The sequence below is a fragment of the Arachis ipaensis genome, chromosome B8 (assembly GCF_059453495.1).
Source record: "Arachis ipaensis isolate K30076 ecotype BB chromosome B8, ASM5945349v1, whole genome shotgun sequence".
Lineage (NCBI taxonomy): Eukaryota > Viridiplantae > Streptophyta > Magnoliopsida > Fabales > Fabaceae > Arachis > Arachis ipaensis.
The window spans coordinates 30,811,858-30,829,945 of record NC_142443.1 but is presented as its reverse complement, the minus strand read 5'-3'; the positions used below and the strand labels follow the sequence as shown (position 1 = coordinate 30,829,945).

Genomic DNA, 18,088 nt, shown 5'->3' with positions numbered 1-18,088 from the left:
AAATTCTTAGTTATTTTCGAAAATTCCATAAATATTTTTCAAAAATCTTTTTCTTATTTTTTATACCAAATTTTCGAAAATAACATAATCAATTAATGTTTTGATTCAAAAATTTGAAGTTTGTTACTTGCTTGTTAAGAAAGATTCAAACTTTAAGTTCTAGAATCATATCTTGTGATTTCTTATGAATCAAGTCATTAATTGTGATTTTAAAAATCAAATCTTTTTCAAAACTAATTTCTATCATATCTTTTCAAAAATATCTTCTTATCTTATCTTTTTCAAAAATATCTTTTCAAAATATCTTTTCTAACTTCCTAACTTCTTATCTTTTCAAAATTTGTTTCAACTAACTAACTAACTTTTTGTTTGTTTCTTAACTTTTTCAAAACCACCTAACTAACTCTCTCTCTCAATTTTCGAAAATATCATCTCCCTTTTTCAAAAATTTCTTTTTAATTAACTAATTATTTTTATTTTTAATTTTAAAAAAAAATTTCGAAAAAAAAATACTAACAAGTTTCAAAAACCATTTTCAAAAATCACTAACTCTTTTTCAAAATAATTTTCGAAAATTATACCTCCCCCATCCTATTCTATTTATTCATTCATATCCTAACATCTCATCTCACATCTCTTCCATTCGTACAGTTGTGCTTCTTCCTTTACATCACATTCTTTGTCTCCCCCTCTTTTCTTCCACTCACAAAGGGATCCCTATACTGTGGTATAAAGGATCTCTATTATTATTATCATTTTTTTGTCCATTCTTCCTTGTCATATGAGCAGGAGCAAGGATAAGAACATTCTTGTGGAAGCAGATCCAGAACCTGAAAGGACTCTGAAGAGAAAATTAAGAGAAGCTAAAATACAACAATCCAGAGAAAACCTTTCAAAAATTTTTGAACAGGAAGAGGAGATGGCAGCCGAAAATAATAATAATATAAGGAAGATGCTTGGTGACTTTACTGCACCTAATTCCAATTTACATGGAAGAAGCATCTCCATTCCTGCCATTGGAGCAAACAACTTTGAGCTGAAACCTCAATTAGTTTCTCTGATGCAGCAGAACTGCAAGTTTCATGGACTTCCATCTGAAGATCCTTTTCAGTTCTTAACTGAATTCTTGCAGATATGTGATACTGTTAAGACTAATGGAGTAGATCCTGAAGTCTACAGGCTCATGCTTTTCCCTTTTGCTGTAAGAGACAGAGCTAGATTATGGTTGGATTCTCAACCCAAAGACAGCCTGAACTCTTGGGATAAGCTGGTCACGGCTTTCTTAGCCAAGTACTTTCCTCCTCAAAAGCTGAGCAAGCTTAGAGCTGATGTTCAAACCTTCAGACAGAAAGAAGGTGAATCCCTCTATGAAGCTTGGGAAAGATACAAACAGTTGACCAAAAAGTGTCCTTCTGACATGCTTTCAAAATGGACCATCCTGGATATATTCTATGATGGTTTATCTGAGCTATCAAAGATGTCACTGGACACCTCTGCAGGTGGATCCATTCACCTAAAGAAAATGCCTGCAGAAGCTCAAGAACTCATTGACATGGTTGCTAATAACCAGTTCATGTACACTTCTGAAAGGAATCCTGTGAGTAATGGGACGCCTATGAAGAAGGGAGTTCTTGAGGTTGATACTCTGAATGCCATATTGGCTCAGAACAAAATATTGACTCAGCAAGTCAATATGATTTCTCAGAGTCTGCATGGAATGCAAGCTGCATCCAACAGTACTCAAGAGGCATCTTCTGAAGAAGAAGCCTATGATCCTGAGAACCCTGCAATAGCAGAGGTAAATTACTTAGGTGAACCTTATGGAAACACCTATAACTCAACATGGAGAAATCATCCAAATTTCTCATGGAAGGATCAAAAGCCTCAACAAGGCTTTAATAATGGTGGAAGAAACAGGTTTAGCAATAGCAAGCCTTTTCCATCATCAACTCAGCAACAGACAGGGAACTCTGAACAAAATGCTTCTAATTTAGAAAATCTAGTCTCTGATCTATCTAAGGCCACTGTAAGTTTCATGAATAAAACAAGGTCTTCCATTAGAAATCTGGAAGCACAAGTGGGCCAGCTGAGTAAAAGGATCACTGAAATCCCTCCTAGTACTCTCCCAAGCAATACAGAAGAGAACCCAAAAGGAGAGTGCAAGGCCATTGACATAAGCGCCATGGCCGAACCTGTGAGGAGAGGAGAGGACGTGAATCCCAAGGAGGAAGACCTCCTGGGACGTCCAGTGATCAATAAGGAGCTTCCCTCTGAGGAACCAAAGGAATCTGAGACTCATCTAGAGACCATAGAGATTCCATTGACCCTCCTTATGCCCTTCATGAGCTCTGATGAGTATTCCTCTTCTGAAGAGAATGAGGATGTCACTGAAGAGAAAACTGCCAAGTTTCTTGGTGCAATCATGAAGCTGAATGCCAAATTATTTGGCATTGATGCTTGGGAAGTTGAACCTCCCTTGTTCATCAATGAACTAAGTGATCTGGATCAACTGACATTGCCTCAGAAGAGACAGGATCCTGGAAAGTTCATAATACCCTGTACCATAGGCACCATGATCTTTAAGGCTCTATGTGACCTTGGTTCAGGAATAAACCTCATGCCCCTCTCTGTAATAGAGAAACTGGGAATCTAGAAAAGAAGTTCACGACCCGTAGGCCTTCGAAAGACAATCATTAAAAAAATGAAAAAAATGGCCAAAGAAAAGAAAAGGGGGAGTTTAACAGCAGAGAGAAATATTATTTCGAATAAAGCAAGTGGGGTGCAAGCTGCTAAAATCTCACTAGAGATGGCAGACAGCTCAAGAAAATAGGCATATGGACAAGTAGAGGATGTATTAGTAAAGGTTGAGGGCCTTTACATCCCTGCTGATTTCATAGTCCTGGATACTGGAAAGGAAGAGGATGAATCCATCATCCTAGGAAGACCTTTCCTGGCCACAGCAAGAGCTGTGATTGATGTTGACAGAGGTAAAATAGTCCTCCAATGGAATGAGAACTCCCTTGTGTTTAAAACTCAAGGATCTCCCTCTGCAACCATGGAGAGGAAGCAGAAAAAGCTTCTCTCAAAGCAGAATCAACCAGAGCCCCCACAGTCAAACTCTAAGTTTGGTGTTGGGAGGCCACAACCAAACTCTAAGTTTGGTGTTGAACTCCCATATCCAAACTCTAAGTTTGGTGTTGGAGAGTCTCAACAAAGCTCTGCACATCAGTGAGGCTCCATGAGAGCCCACTGTCAAGCTATTGACATTAAAGAAGCGCTTGTTGGGAGGCAACCCAATGTTTATCTAATTCTTATTTTTATTGTTTTTCGTGTTTTCTTAGGTTCATGATCATGTGGAGTCACAAAATAAATAGAAAAATTGAAAACGGAATCAAAAACAGCAGAAGAAAAATCACACCCTGGAGGAGCATCTGTCTGGCGTTCAGCGCCAGAACAGAGCATGGTTCTGGCGCTGAACGCCCAAAATGGGCAGCTTCTGGGCGCTGAACGCCAGAACAGGCATGGTTCTGGCGTTCAACGCCAGAAATGGCACACAAATGGGCGTTGAACGCCCAAAATGGCCACCAACCTGGCGCTGAACGCCCAGAGTTGGATACAAAGGCATTTTTACATGCCTAATGGGTGCAGGGATGTAAATCCTTGAACACCTCAGGATCTGTGGACCCCACAGGATCCCCACCTACCTCCACTCACTTCTTCTCACCACTCTCTTTCACACAACCCCACAAACACTCTTCCCTAAAAATCCCTCACCAATCACCTCAATCTCTCTTCCCCACTAAACCTTCACCACTCACATCCATCTCCTCTTCCCCATAAACCTACCTCATAAACTCCACCTACCTTCAAAATTCAAAACCAATTTCCCACCCAAACCCACCCATATGGCCGAACCTTAACCCCCCCTCCATTCCCTATATAAAGACCTCCATTCTTCACCAAATTCACACAACACACCCCTCTACACTCTCCTTGGCCGAAATCACATCTCCCTCTCCCTCTCCATATTTCTTCTTCTTCTTCTTCTATTCTTTTGTTTATTGCTCGAGGGCGAGCAATATTCTAAGTTTGGTGTGGTAAAAGCATAAGCTTTTTGTTTTTCCATTACCATTGATGGCACCTAAGACCGGAGAATCCTCTAGAAGAGGGAAAGGGAAGATAAAAGCTTCCACATCCGAGTCATGGGAGATGGAAAGGTTCATCTCCAAAGCCCATCAAGACCACTTCTATGATGTTGTGGCCAAGAAGAAGGTGATCCCTGAGGTCCCTTTTAAACTCAAAAGAAATGAGTATCCGGAGATCCGACATGAAATTCAAAGAAGAGGTTGGGAAGTTCTAACAAATCCCATCCAACAAGTCGGCATCCTAATGGTTCAAGAGTTCTATGCCAATGCATGGATCACCAAGAACCATGATCAAAGTAAGAACCCGGATCCAAAGAACTATGTTACAATGGTTCGGGGGAAATACTTAGATTTTAGTCCGGAAAATGTGAGGTTGGCGTTCAACTTGCCATACATGGAAGAGAACGCACGCCCCTACACAAGGAGAGTCAACTTTGATCAAAGGTTGGACCAAGTCCTTATGGACATATGTGTAGAAGGAGCTCAATGGAAGATTGACTCCAAAGACAAGCCGGTTCAACTAAGAAGATTGGACCTCAAGCCTATTGCTAGAGGATGGTTGGAGTTTATTCAATGCTCAATCATTCCCACTAGCAACCGGTCTGAAGTTACTATAGACCGGGCCATCATGATCCATAGCATCATGATTGGAGAAGAGGTGGAAGTTCATGAGATTATACCTCAAGAACTCTACAAGGTGGCTGACAAGTCCTCCACTATGGCAAGGTTAGCCTTCCCTCACCTCATTTGCCATCTATGTTACTCAGCTGGAGCTTTCATAGAAGGAGATATCCTCATTAAAGAGGACAAGCCCATCACTAAGAAAAAGATGGAGCAAGCAAGAGAGCCCAGTCATGGAGCTCAAGAGGCGCAAGAAGCTCACCACCATGAGATTCCGGAAATGCCTCAAATGCACTTTCCTCCACAAAACTATTGGGAGCAAATCAGCACCTCCCTAGGAGAATTGAGTTCCAATATGGGACAACTAAGGGTGGAACATCAAGAGTACTCCATCATGCTCTATGAAATAAGAGAAGATCAAAAAGCAATGAGGGAGGAGCAACAAAGACAAGGAAGAGACATAGAAGAGCTCAAGGACATCATTGGTTCCTCAAGAAGGAAATGCCACCATCACTAAGGTGGATTCATTCCTTGTTCTTATTTCTTCTGTTTTTCGTTTTCTATGTTATGTGCTTATCTGTGTTTGTGTCTTCATTACATGATCATTAGTAGTTAGTAACTTTGTCTTAAAGTTATAAATGTCCTATGAATCCATCACCTCCCTTAAATGAAAAATGTTTTAATTCAAAAGAACAAGAAGTACATGAGTTTCAAATTTATCCTTGAACTTAGCTTAATTATATTGATGTGGTGACAATGCTTCTTGTTTTCTGAATGTATGCTTGAACAGTGCATATGTCTTTTGAAGTTGTTGTTTAAGAATGTTAAATATGTTGGCTCTTGAAAGAATGATGACTAGGGGACATGTTATTTGATAATCTAAAAAATCATAAAAATGATTCTTGAAGCAAGAAAAAGCAGCAAAAAAACAAAGCTTGCAGAAAAAAAAAAAAAAAAAAGAGAAAGAGAAAAAAATAGGCGAAAAAAAAATAGAAAGAAAAAGAAAAAGCAAGAGCAAAAAGCTAATAACCCTTAAAACCAAAAGGCAAGGGCAAATAAAAAGGATCCCAAGGCTTTGAGCATCAGTGGATAGGAGGGCCTAAAGGAATAAAATCCTGGTCTAAGCGGCTAAACCAAGTTGTCCCTAACCATGTGCTTGTGGCGTGTAGGTGTCAAGTGAAAACTTGAGACTGAGCGGTTAAAGTCAAGGTCCAAAGCAAAAAAAAAAGAGTGTGCTTAAGAACCCTGGACACCTCTAATTGGGGACTTTAGCAAAGCTGAGTCACAATCTGAAAAGGTTCACCCAATTATGTGTCTGTGGCATTTATGTATCCGGTGGTAATACTGGAAAACAAAGTGCTTAGGGCCACGGCCAAGACTCATAAAGAAGCTGTGTTCAAGAATCATCATACTGAACTAGGAGAGTCAATAACACTATTTGAAATCTGAAGTTCCTATAGATGCCAATCATTCTGAACCTCAATGGATAAAGTGAGATGCCAAAACTATTCAAGAGGCAAAAAGCTATAAGTCCCGCTCATATGATTGAAGCTCTGTTTCATTGATAGTTTGGAATTTATAGTATATTCTCTTCTTTTTATCCTATTTGATTTTCAGTTGCTTGGGGACAAGCAACAATTTAAGTTTGGTGTTGTGATGAGCGGATAATTTATACGCTTTTTGGCATTGTTTTTAGTATGTTTTTAGTAGGATCTAGTTACTTTTAGGGAAGTTTTCATTAGTTTTTATGTTAAATTCACATTTCTGGACTTTACTATGAGTTTGTGTGTTTTTCTGTGATTTCAGGTATTTTCTGGCTGAAATTGAGGGACTTGAGCAGAAATCAGATTCAGAGGTTGAAAAAGGACTGCTGATGCTGTTGGATTCTGACCTCCCTGCACTCAAAGTGGCTTTTCTGGAGCTACAGAACTCTAAATGGCGCGCTTCCAATTGCGTTGGAAAGTAGACATCCAGGGCTTTCCAGCAATATATAATAGTCCATACTTTGGCCAAGAATAGACGACATAAACTGGCGTTCAACGCCAGCTTTCTACCCAAATCTGGTGTCCAGCGCCAGAAAAGGATCCAAAACCAGAGTTGAACGCCCAAAATAGCACAAAAACTGGCGTTCAACTCCACAAATGGCCTCTTCACGTGCAACACTTAAGCTCAGCCCAAACACACACCAAGTGGGCCCCGGAAGTGGATTTATGCATCAATTACTTACTCATGTAAACCCTAGTGACTAGTTTATTATAAATAGGACCTCTTACTAGTCTTTTAGACCATCTTTGGATTACCTTATGATCCTTTGATCACGTTTTAGGGGGCTGGCCATCTCGGCCATGCCTGGACCTTCACTTATGTATTTTTAACGGTAGAGTTTCTACACTCCATAGATTAAGGTGTGGAGCTCTGCTGTTCCTCAAAGATTAATGCACGTACTACTGTTTTCTATTCAATTCTTCTTATTTCTCTTCTAAGATATCCATTCGCACCCAAGAACGTGATGAAGGTGATGATTATGTGTGACGCTCATCATCCTTCTCCTTTATGAACGCGTGCCTGACAAACACTTCTGTTCTACATGAATTAAGCTAGAATGAGTATCTCTTAGATCTCCTAACCAGAATCTTCGTGGCGTAAGCTAGAATGATGGCGGCATTCAAGAGAATCCGGAAGGTCTAAACCTTGTCTGTGGTATTCTGAGTAGGATTCAATGATTGAATGACTGTGACGAGCTTCAAACTCGCGAGTGCTGGGCGTTAGTGACAGACGCAAAAGGAGGGTGAATCCTATTCCAGCATGATCGGGAACCGACAGATGAATAGCCGTGCCGTGACAGGGTGCGTGAGCATATTATTCACTGAGAGGAGGGGATGTAGCCACTGACAACGGTGATGCCCTTGCATACAGCCAACCATGGAAAGGAGTAAGACAGATTGGATGAAGATAGCAGGAAAGCAGAGGTTCAGAAGAACAAAAAGCATCTCCATTCGCTTATCTGAAATTCCTACCAATGAATTACATAAGTATCTCTATCCCTATTTTATTATATAATATTCGAAAACACCATTATCAATTTATATCTGCCTGACTGAGATTTGCAAGGTGACCATAGCTTGCTTCATACCAACAATCTCCGTGGGATTCGACCCTTACTCACGTAAGGTATTACTTGGACGACCCAGTGCACTTGCTGGTTAGTTGTATCGAAGTTGTGACAATTATGAATTAAGATCAGAGCACCAAGCTCTGGAGCCATTACCAGGATTTGTTCGAGCCTGGAGATCACAATTTCGTGCACCAGCGGCCACTAATGCCTACTACAATTGTCCAAACCAAGGTTATCATCAACAAGGAGGCAACTATAACCAAGGGGGTAATTTCAATCAAAAGTGGCAAGATAACTCCAACCAAGGATGGAGGGACAACTCCAACCAAGGATGGAAGGACAATTATAATCAAGGAGGAAGGGACAATAGTGGGAACCAAAGATGGAACAACAACAACAACAACCAATAAAACCGATACCAACAAAATCTTTCATACCAAAACCAAAACCGAGGAAGAGCCTACCAAACCTACCAAGCACCTCATCAAAGGCAAGCACCTCCACCCAACCAACCACAAGCCCCCCAAATCACTTATCCTTCTCCTTCTTCCAACCAAGATGAGACACTCCGCTCCATCCTCCAAGGACAAAAGGAGCTTCAAACAACATTTGCCGCAAGCCTTACCGGTCTCAATTCTACACTCCAAGCCCTTATTTCCCGAATGGAACCCCCCTCAAACTCTCCCTCTACCTCTACTATTCAACCCTCAAGCTCAAGTTCCTTACCCTCTCAACCTCTATCCAACCCCAAGGTTGGCATCAATATCATTACCTTGAGGTCCAGCACCAAATTACAAGAGAGGAGCCATGAAGAGCCAAGTCCAATAGAGGTCACTCAAGATAAGGATGTGGTTGAGATAGAAGAAGTTGAAGAGGAAGATGAAGCCCAAGAGGTAGTTGAAGAAGTGATTGCTCAACCACAGGGTGGAATATTTAAGGAGGGAGATGTCTTGCAAGATGCTACTCCAATCCCATTTCCCACATTGGCAAGGAAGACTAAGAAGCGAGTTGAGTTGGATCCCAAAATGGTGGAGATGTTCAAGAAAGTTGAGGTAACCATTCCTCTCTTTGATGCTATCCGTCAAGTACCTAAATATGCCAAGTTTCTAAAGAACCTATGCATGAACAAGGAGAAGCTTAATGATTTAGAAACTATTCCATTGGGAAGCTCAATCTCCACTTTAATGGATGATGTGCCAGAGAAGTGTGGTGACCCCGGCCCTTGCCTAGTAACTTGCACCATAGATGGGGTCGAATTTGTTGATTGTATGTGCGATCTTGGTGCATGTGTGAGTATTATGCCCTTTTCCGTCTATGAGGTCTTAAAGCTTTCACCGTTGAAACGGTCGACCGCCCGATTTGTTTTGGCGGACAAAAGTATAATTTCCGTAGTTGGTATTGCGGAGGATGTTCTAGTGAGTATCAAAAGGGTTGGTCTTCCCGATTGATTTTCATATTCTCAAGATGCCCCCTAGTGATTCCAGAAGGACTTCATCTATTTTGCTTGGGAGGCCATTTTTGAAGACCTCCCGGTTCAAATTAGATGTGTTTTTGGGTACTTACTCGTTTGAGATCGATGGAAGAGAGGTGAGCTTTAATCTAGATAAAGCCATGAGACATCCACCAGAGGATCACTCTATTTTCTGGTGTGATTTGATTGATAATGTGGTGGCCGAAGTCCACCAAGGTGATTTTGATGGAAAGAGTATGATTCAAGACCCAAGTGTGGGAAGTTCCCATGTATGTGAAAAAGATGCCCTATCATCTCCAATGACACCGGATGAGAAAGTACCGAGTCATGAACAAAAAGTAGATTTGAAACTACTCTCACCCCACCTAAAATATGCCTTCCTTGAAGACGACCAAAAGCTCCCGGTAATTGTTGCAAAGGAGCTCTCCTCCCACCAAGAGGAGAAGTTGCTTAATGTCTTGAGGAGGAACAAGAAGACCATTGGGTGGAGCTTAGCAGACTTAATTGGCATTAGCCCCCAACTGTGTGAACACCGAATTTTTCTAGAAGAAGGAGACAAACCCATTAGACAACCTCAAAGGCATCTAAATCCTACCATTTTAGAGGTTGTGAAGAAGGAGGTCACCCGATTATTAGAAGCGGACATTATCTATCCGATTTCGAATAGTGAGTGGGTGAGCCCCGTCCAAGTAGTTCCAAAGAAATCCGGTGTTACTACAAACAAGAACGAACAAGGGGAGCTTATAGCCACAAGAGTCCAAAACTCATGGAGGGTGTGTATTGACTATCGGCGCCTAAACTTGGCCACTAGGAAGGATCACTTTCCATTGTCCTTCATCGATCAAATGCTTGATCGCCTATGTGGTAAATCTCATTACTGTTTCTTACATGGATATTCTGGTTATTTTCAAATACACATTGTTCCCGAAGACCAAGAAACCTTCACATGCCCTTTTGGAACGTATGCGTATAACAGAATGCCATTTGGCTTGTGCAACGCACCAGCAACGTTCCAAAGGTGTATGATGAGTATATTTACAGATCTTTTGGAGCATTGTATGGAGGTGTTCATGGACAATTTTTCTATTTATGGGGACTCTTTTGACCTTTGCTTGGACAATCTAGCAAAAGTATTAGAGAGGTGTACTAAATCAAACCTTGTGTTAAATTTTGAGAAATGCCATTTTATGGTTAGACAAGGTATTGTTTTAGGGCACATTGTCTCTAATGATGGGATCTCTGTGGATCCGGCAAAGGTCAATGTTATTTCTAGTTTGCCTTACCCTTCTTCTGTGAGGGAAGTCCGTGCATTTCTTGGACATGCAGGTTTTTACCGGCGATTCATTAAGGACTTTAGTAAGGTGGCGTTACCTCTCTCTCAATTGTTGTAAAAGGATGTGGAATTTGATTTAAGTGAAGAATGCATGGAGGCGTTTGACAAGCTCAAGATCGCTTTGACCCAAGCTCCCATCGTCAGAGGGCCGGATTGGACTAGGCCATTCGAGATAATGTGTGATGCATCAAACTACGCGGTGGGAGCGGCGCTAGCATAGCGCGAGGGTAAAATTCCTTATGTTATTGCCTATGTCTCTAAAACTTTAGATGGAGCGCAATCCAATTATACTACCACCGAGAAAGAATTGTTAGCTATTGTCTTCGCCTTGGATAAATTCCGGGCTTATCTACTTGGCACTAAGGTGGTAGTATACTCGGATCATGCGGCATTGAAATATTTGTTGGCCAAGAAGGAATCCAAACCTAGGTTGATCCTATGGGTGTTGCTATTGCAAGAATTTGACCTAAAAATCAAAGATAGGAGTGGTTCGCAAAACTTAGTGGCGGACCACTTGAGTCGCCTTGAGCACACAAAGGGCGATCCCACTCCTATTAATGATGCATTTCCTCTTAAGGGCTTGCTAGCAACTTTCGAGGTGATCCCTTGGTATGCACCTATTGCCAATTACTTGGTTGCTCGCACATTTCCTCCTAATATTTCTCAACATCAAAAGGATAAGCTCAAAAGCGAATCCAAATATTATGTATGGCATGACCCATACTTATGGAGATGTGGTGCCGATCAAGTAATTCGAAGGTGTATACCGCAATCCGAGCATCAAGCTATTTTGGAGGCTTGCTACTATTCCGAGAGTGGTGGCCATTTTGGTCCTCAAAGGACGGCTCGGAAGGTCTTAGATTGTGGGTTTTGGTGGCCTACACTTTTCAAAGATGCATCTCTCTTTTGTAATTCTTGTCCACAATGCCTTAAGTTTGGAAATATCTCTAAAAAGAATGAGATACCACAACAAACAATGTTGTTTTGTGAAATTTTTTATGTTTGGGGTATTGACTTTATAGGGACCTTTCCAAATTCTAATGGTTTCATGTACATTTTGCTAGCTGTTGACTATGTTTCTAAGTGGGTAGAGGCGATTCTCACCCGAACCGATGATGCTAATGTGGTTCTTTCTTTTTTTCGGAATAACATTATTTGCCGCTTTGGATCACCACGAGCAATCGTGAGTGATCAAGGCTCGCATTTTTGCAACAAAAGAATGACAGGGTTAATGAAGAAGTATGATATCATCCATAAAGTGGCCACAGCATACCACCCACAAACGAATGGCCAAGCCGAGGTCTCCAATCAGGAAATCAAGCGCATATTGAAAAAGGTTGTGAAGCCTCACAGGAAAGATTGGAGTTCTAAGCTCGGTGATGCACTTTGGGCTTACCAGACGGCCTACAAGACGCTGATTGGTATGAGCCCATTCCGGTTGGTCTATGGGAAGGCTTGCCATCTACCGATGGAGATAGAGCATAAAGCATATTGTGCCGTAAAAGAATGCAACACAGGTTTTGGGGTTGGAGTCGAAAGGAAGTTACAATTGGTGGAGCTTGAGAACCTTCGCTAAGAAGCCTATGAGAATTCAAGGCTTTACAAGGAGAAGATGAAAGCGGTGCATGATAGAAACATTAGAAGAAGAGAGTTTAGAGCAGGAGAGTTAGTTCTCCTCTATAACTCTAGGTTGAGATTGATGCTCGGAAAGTTGAGATCAAGGTGGGAAGGCCCGTATAAAGTGGAGAAAGCGGAGCCATATGGGATCTATCACTTGCGCCATCCTTCAAGCCCCAATGTCTTCAAGGTTAATGGTCATCATCTAAAGTTATACCATGGAGAAAAGATGAAAAGCAACAAAGAGGTTGAGGTGTTCCTTCTTGAGGACGCACCCGAAGGAGAAGAGATTTGAGCTCATGACCGTCCAACTTAAGGACGTTAAAGAAAAGTACTAGGTGGGAGACACCCCACCATGGTATGATCTACCTTTGCTTATAGTTTCTTGCACATAGCTTGTAGAATTTTTGTACCTTTGGTGATTGCTTGATTTATGAGTTTGTTCATAGTAGGGTTGATTTTTGCTTGATTTTTGTGTTAAATTACTCATGAGGAGTTCTTTGATAATGGTTTGATTGAATTAAGATGTTGAAGAAAAGCTTAAGGTTGAGTGTTACATGAGGTTTTTGATGTTTTTGACCCCTTTAGCATGCATTACTACCAATTTGTTCTATAAGTGCCCCTCGTCATGTGTAAAAAAAAAAAGGGACTATCGACGCGCAAGCGTGCATCATGCGTATGTGTCGACGCGTTTTCGCAACTTCTGGTACTAAAACCAGAGAGTTGTGCCTAATCTGTGCCCATTTTGTGCCAAAGGCACAATTGCGACCCACGTGTAAGCGTGGGTGACGCCTATGCGTCCATTGCCATTTCGCTAACCCACGCGTACGCGTGGGCGACGCGTACGCATCGATTGCGAATTTTGGACACTCTGGTACAAAAATCAGAGAGTTATGCCCCCCTTTATGCCTACTTTGTGCTAGGCGACCCACACATAAGCGTGGCAGATGCATACGCATCGTTCGCCGATTTTGTAATCCACGCGTAAGCGTGACAGACGCGTACACGTCGATTGTGCTGCACGCCTCTCATGATACAAAAACCAGAGAGTTAGGCCTCTCTTGTGCCAACTTTGTGCCCAAGGCACAACTCTGTCCACGCGTGTGCGTCACCTGACGCGTACGCGTCCCCTCCCTTTTCTGTACCTCACGCGTACGCGTGAGGGACGCTTACGCATCACGCCCCATATCCATCCATCAACGCATACGCGTGGAGTGCGTGCACGCGTCGCATCCCAGACGCAACTAATGATCAATGCGCGCCCTGTTTTGTTTTTGTTTCAAATTTCCTTCCTCCACTCTCATTCTTCCATCCCTTCTCTTCTTCTATCTTCTCCCATCATCCTACTACCTTATCTCCGACCACCACCACCGCCATCGGCGACCACCACCTCCGGCGGTCCCACACTTTCTCTCTCCCCTCTTTTCTCTCTCCTCTCTTTTCCTATTTTCCACTTACATTTCACATTGCTTTCTTCTCCTTCTCAAGGTTCTACTCCTACTCCCTCTTCTCTTTTGTCCTCTTTGAAATTTTTCTCTTACTAGTTGCATTTGATTACTCTTTTGCTTCTTTTTCCTTAGTTGCATTTTGCTTAACTTGTTCTTACTTGTTTGCTTTTTTTTCTTTTCATATTACCCATGGGTGTTGAAATTTGAGTTCTCTCTTGTTTTGATGGGTCATTTTGATATCTCTTGATTTCTTTGTGATTATGTGGTATTGTTATGATGATTGGTATTCCATTTAGGGTTTTACATGTTTGAATTTCTCTTATTTGCTCATTATTTGAATAGTGCACACCAAGTGTTTGTTGAAATGTACCTATACCATTTTGGTTCAATTTGACTCTATGCTCTTAACTTAGTGCTTCTTCTTCACACACTTGCTCTTCTTTACGTGCATTGAGCCTATTTTGCTTTATGTTTACCATTCTCTTGCTCTTTGCTCATGACTTGCTTCCTTATTGCATATTGCAAGATTATTGATCTCACCCTTTTTTAACTCTACTTTCTTCCATTGCATGCTTTATTGTGTTGGAGTTAGATTAGGCGCATAATTGCCTTGTGCTCACTATCTACCTTGCATATGCTATCTTGTGTGCTTGTTGATGCTTGAGTTATCCTTCTCATGCCTTATTGTATGCTTTACTCACTCTTGCATCCCATGCTAAGTGTATGTCCCATGCTTTTATTATTGTCTTGATCACATGTTATAGCTGTCATGTCCTCAAGACACACTATTCCTTTTGGGCATTACCTTTCACTTGCATGTTATTTTCCAAATGTGATTATTTGGGTTTAATGTTCCCTCTTTCCCTTCCTTTTTCAGGATGGCCATCCAAAAAGGCAAGAAAAAGGCGTCGAAGAAATCGGCCACAAAAAGGGCACCCCAAAAATCAACCTCCAAGGCGCAACCTCCACTAGGAGCTAAGCCCCTTTCAAAGAAGGCGAAGACAATTGTTCATATTGATGAACACGAGAAGGGCAATCCGGCAAGGGACCCCACAAGGTTTCCCAACCGCTTCTGTGAGCTCATGTTCCCTACCATGGTTGAGAGGAACCCTACTCACTCCCCCGGACCACATTGCTTCGTATGTGCTACCCCGCATTGAGCGGCGAGGATAGGGGTTTCTATTGCGACGACCACAAGAGACCAACCTCTCTTGGGTGGTGGAGTTTTACTCCAATTTCCATTCCCCGTCTCTTCAGTCGGTTTACGTGCGCCGGAAGCAAGTCTCAGTTTCAGAGGAGGCTATTTAGCGAGTGCTTAATGTTTCATCGGTACCGGAGGAAATGGACGGTTACCAAGAGGTCCTACGGCAACGGGATGAGTTTGGGTTTGATTGGGACTCGATCCTTCGAGTCATTGCTGAACCCGAGAATCATTGGACCCAAGGGAGACTTAGGATGTGGCCTAAAAGCCTTGATGCACGTGCGCTTACAGTGGAGACCCGGGCATGGGCCAGATATTATCTCATTACGTGCTTTCGAGCACCCATAAGTCATCCATCACAGCGGACCTCGCCCTCCTTGTTTGGTGCGTACTCACGAAGAGGCCGGCCAACATTTCTCTCCTCATCCGACAAGCGATGGGTCGAGTCCATGCCAAGGGTAATCTACCATTTCCCGCCTTGGTATCCGATTTAGTAGCTGCTGCTGGTGTTCCGTGCGACGCTAAGGACATGAAGGCTACAATTCCGGCAAAGGGCGATATCGTCCCAAGCGGAAAATATCTTCAACCTCCCATGGACACCACAAGCCTTGACATAGCCCCTCCTTCCACCATTTCTACCACTTCATCCGCACCACCAAAGTCAACCCATCAATTGCTTGTAGAGCTCCATGAGAAGATAGATCGATATGAACGGCGAAACAAACGCCGATTTGCTTACATGAAGAAGCTTTGGAGTTGTGTCAAACCGCCTATGGAAGAGCTGGACATTTCCACATCCGATTCAGACAACAGTGAAGCAAGCACTCAAGGCACGGATGATGGAAGTGGCGAACCGAACCCCGCTTTGCGTATCACTCATGGCACCGAGGACAGTGCAAACTTTTAAGTGTGGGGAGGTCGGTTACCGACTTCCGTAGGTATTCTTTTCCTTTCAACACCTATGATTTTAATTTTTCTTTCATTAGTTAGAATAGATTGCATGATTAGTTTTTGTATTTGAACACCTGTTGCATATTAGGGCTACTTGGTTAGGGTGATGACTTATCTTCCAAGAAATCATCTTTAGGGCACCCTACCAATTTGAAAATTTTTGTGTTAATTTTGCTTGAGGAATTTATTTTGGAACATGATTTTCGGACTAAGAACACAAGCACGTGAGACTTGAGCTTAATTGTGTGGTTACATCTTATAACCACTTATTTTCCTTCTTGTGTGCATGACTCTCCTTCTATGATTGTGATCCTTGATTTGTTCGATTCTTTATGTCCATTATTCCATGTAGACATGCATTTACATGATTGAGGCTATCATTTCATTTAACTCACGTACTCAAATGGCCTACCATTCATTAACCATTATTAGCCAACTTTGGGCCTGTGACAAACCCTTTGATCTAATATTAGCACATTACAAACCTTTAAGCAAAAAACAATAATTATCTTTATTTAGATCTTTGATTAGTTTAGACTAGTATGTATGTGTCATTCAAGTGTGGAAAAACTTAAAACATTGGTTGGGATAAAAAGGGTGCTTATAATTTTCATTGAAGATCCAAACTACATTTTATTATGTTACATCTGACATTGAAGATTGTGTCAGGAATTGCAAGAAACACAATACACGCAATCAAATAAAGAGGAAAGAATGCATTCATGAATGTATTGTAGCTGAATGCGAGAAACGCCATCCGCCGAGAAAAAAAGGAAAATGGCAAGCATGCTATAACTATTTAGATCGTATATATCTTCAACAACTAATTATGGTTATTAGCATCCAAGTTATTGTGAATATTTTTTAGTATATATTATCTTGCATGATGAATATTTAATGCAACAATTTTTCACTCTTATTTATAAGTTCATTTCTTTTTATATCACCGATATATCAATAGTTACGAATTCATAAAATATATATATATATATATATATATATCACTAGTAATTTTTTTTTTATCAAAAACAATAAAGTGTGAGGAATATGAGAATTGAATACAAACAAATGTTTTAAAATTGACTGTGAATTTCAAAATTTGCAGCAAAGGCTTTACATATTTTTCATGAATGATAAATTTGTAGTAAAATTTACAACAAATTGCTACAAAAAAAATTCGCAAATAAAATCTACAGTTATTTTACTATTTTTTAGTAGTAATTTCTGTCCTATCTCAAATTAGTCATAATATAGAAAATTAAACCACTAAATTGTAAAAATAATTTTAGAAACTGAAAATATTTTTTTCTTAATAAATTGAATTATGAATCATATGATATGAAACATGCTTTTTTTTAATAAAAAAAATATTTATTTTTTAAAATATTTTTTAAATATTTACTAACAATTTTCAGGCTGACTATAATACAGTTAAGAACTTTGAATAAGAAGCTTATAATCTAGATACTGCTAACGCAACAGTACTATTGTTCAACTGCTGGCAATGTTATAGTGTGCAAATCTTATAGCGCACGTGGTGCATGCGAAATTGTGTGTGAACTTGTCGCGAACGATTATATATATATATCATATTATATTCTCCCAATTATGTTCACCTTTCATCTATTCTTTCTTTTTTTTCACAAAGATGAATTCTTCAAATGGCTAGTAAGCATATAATTGTTGTTTATCCAAATGCAACAATATCATGCAAACATAATGTTGCACATTTTGAATACAATAATTCTGTTGTTATGCATACTTGATAGTTACATTCATTGATAGAGCTTAAAAATTTGATTTTAGTGAATATGAAAATGATTTGAATTAAGCATGTTCAAAAAATTAGGTATCAATGTATTTCGCTGGACTATGAGGAATATTCATATAAGGTATTATGGCTAAGGGATGATGATCACGTGTGAGCTACATTCGATTGCCATGGAAAGATTGTCACTAAACAAGCGATGGAACTTTTCATTGAGTTGGTGGACGTTGGCAGTAGTTCTTCTTCATCACGTTCAGTCCTAACAAGTTGTGTAGTAGGACCTAGTCAGGTGGGAGTGGCCTAGGAAGAACTGAATCTGCCACAAGAATTTGATGTGCTCTCCAAATGGTCGATCCGATGATAATTTGTTTTTGAAAAAGTCCGAGTCAAATAAAAAGTGGGTCTAATATAGTTCTGA

General features: G+C 40.7%; 1 non-coding gene across 1 annotated transcript; it reads right to left on the bottom strand.

Annotated features, from left to right (window-relative positions):
• Positions 1–1,315: 1,315 nt before the first annotated feature.
• On the bottom strand, positions 1,316–1,423 carry LOC148547592 (small nucleolar RNA R71). The gene has a single exon (XR_015897401.1). It is a non-coding gene; the product is annotated as a small nucleolar RNA R71 (small nucleolar RNA).
• Between the last annotated feature and the right edge of the window lie 16,665 nt (positions 1,424–18,088).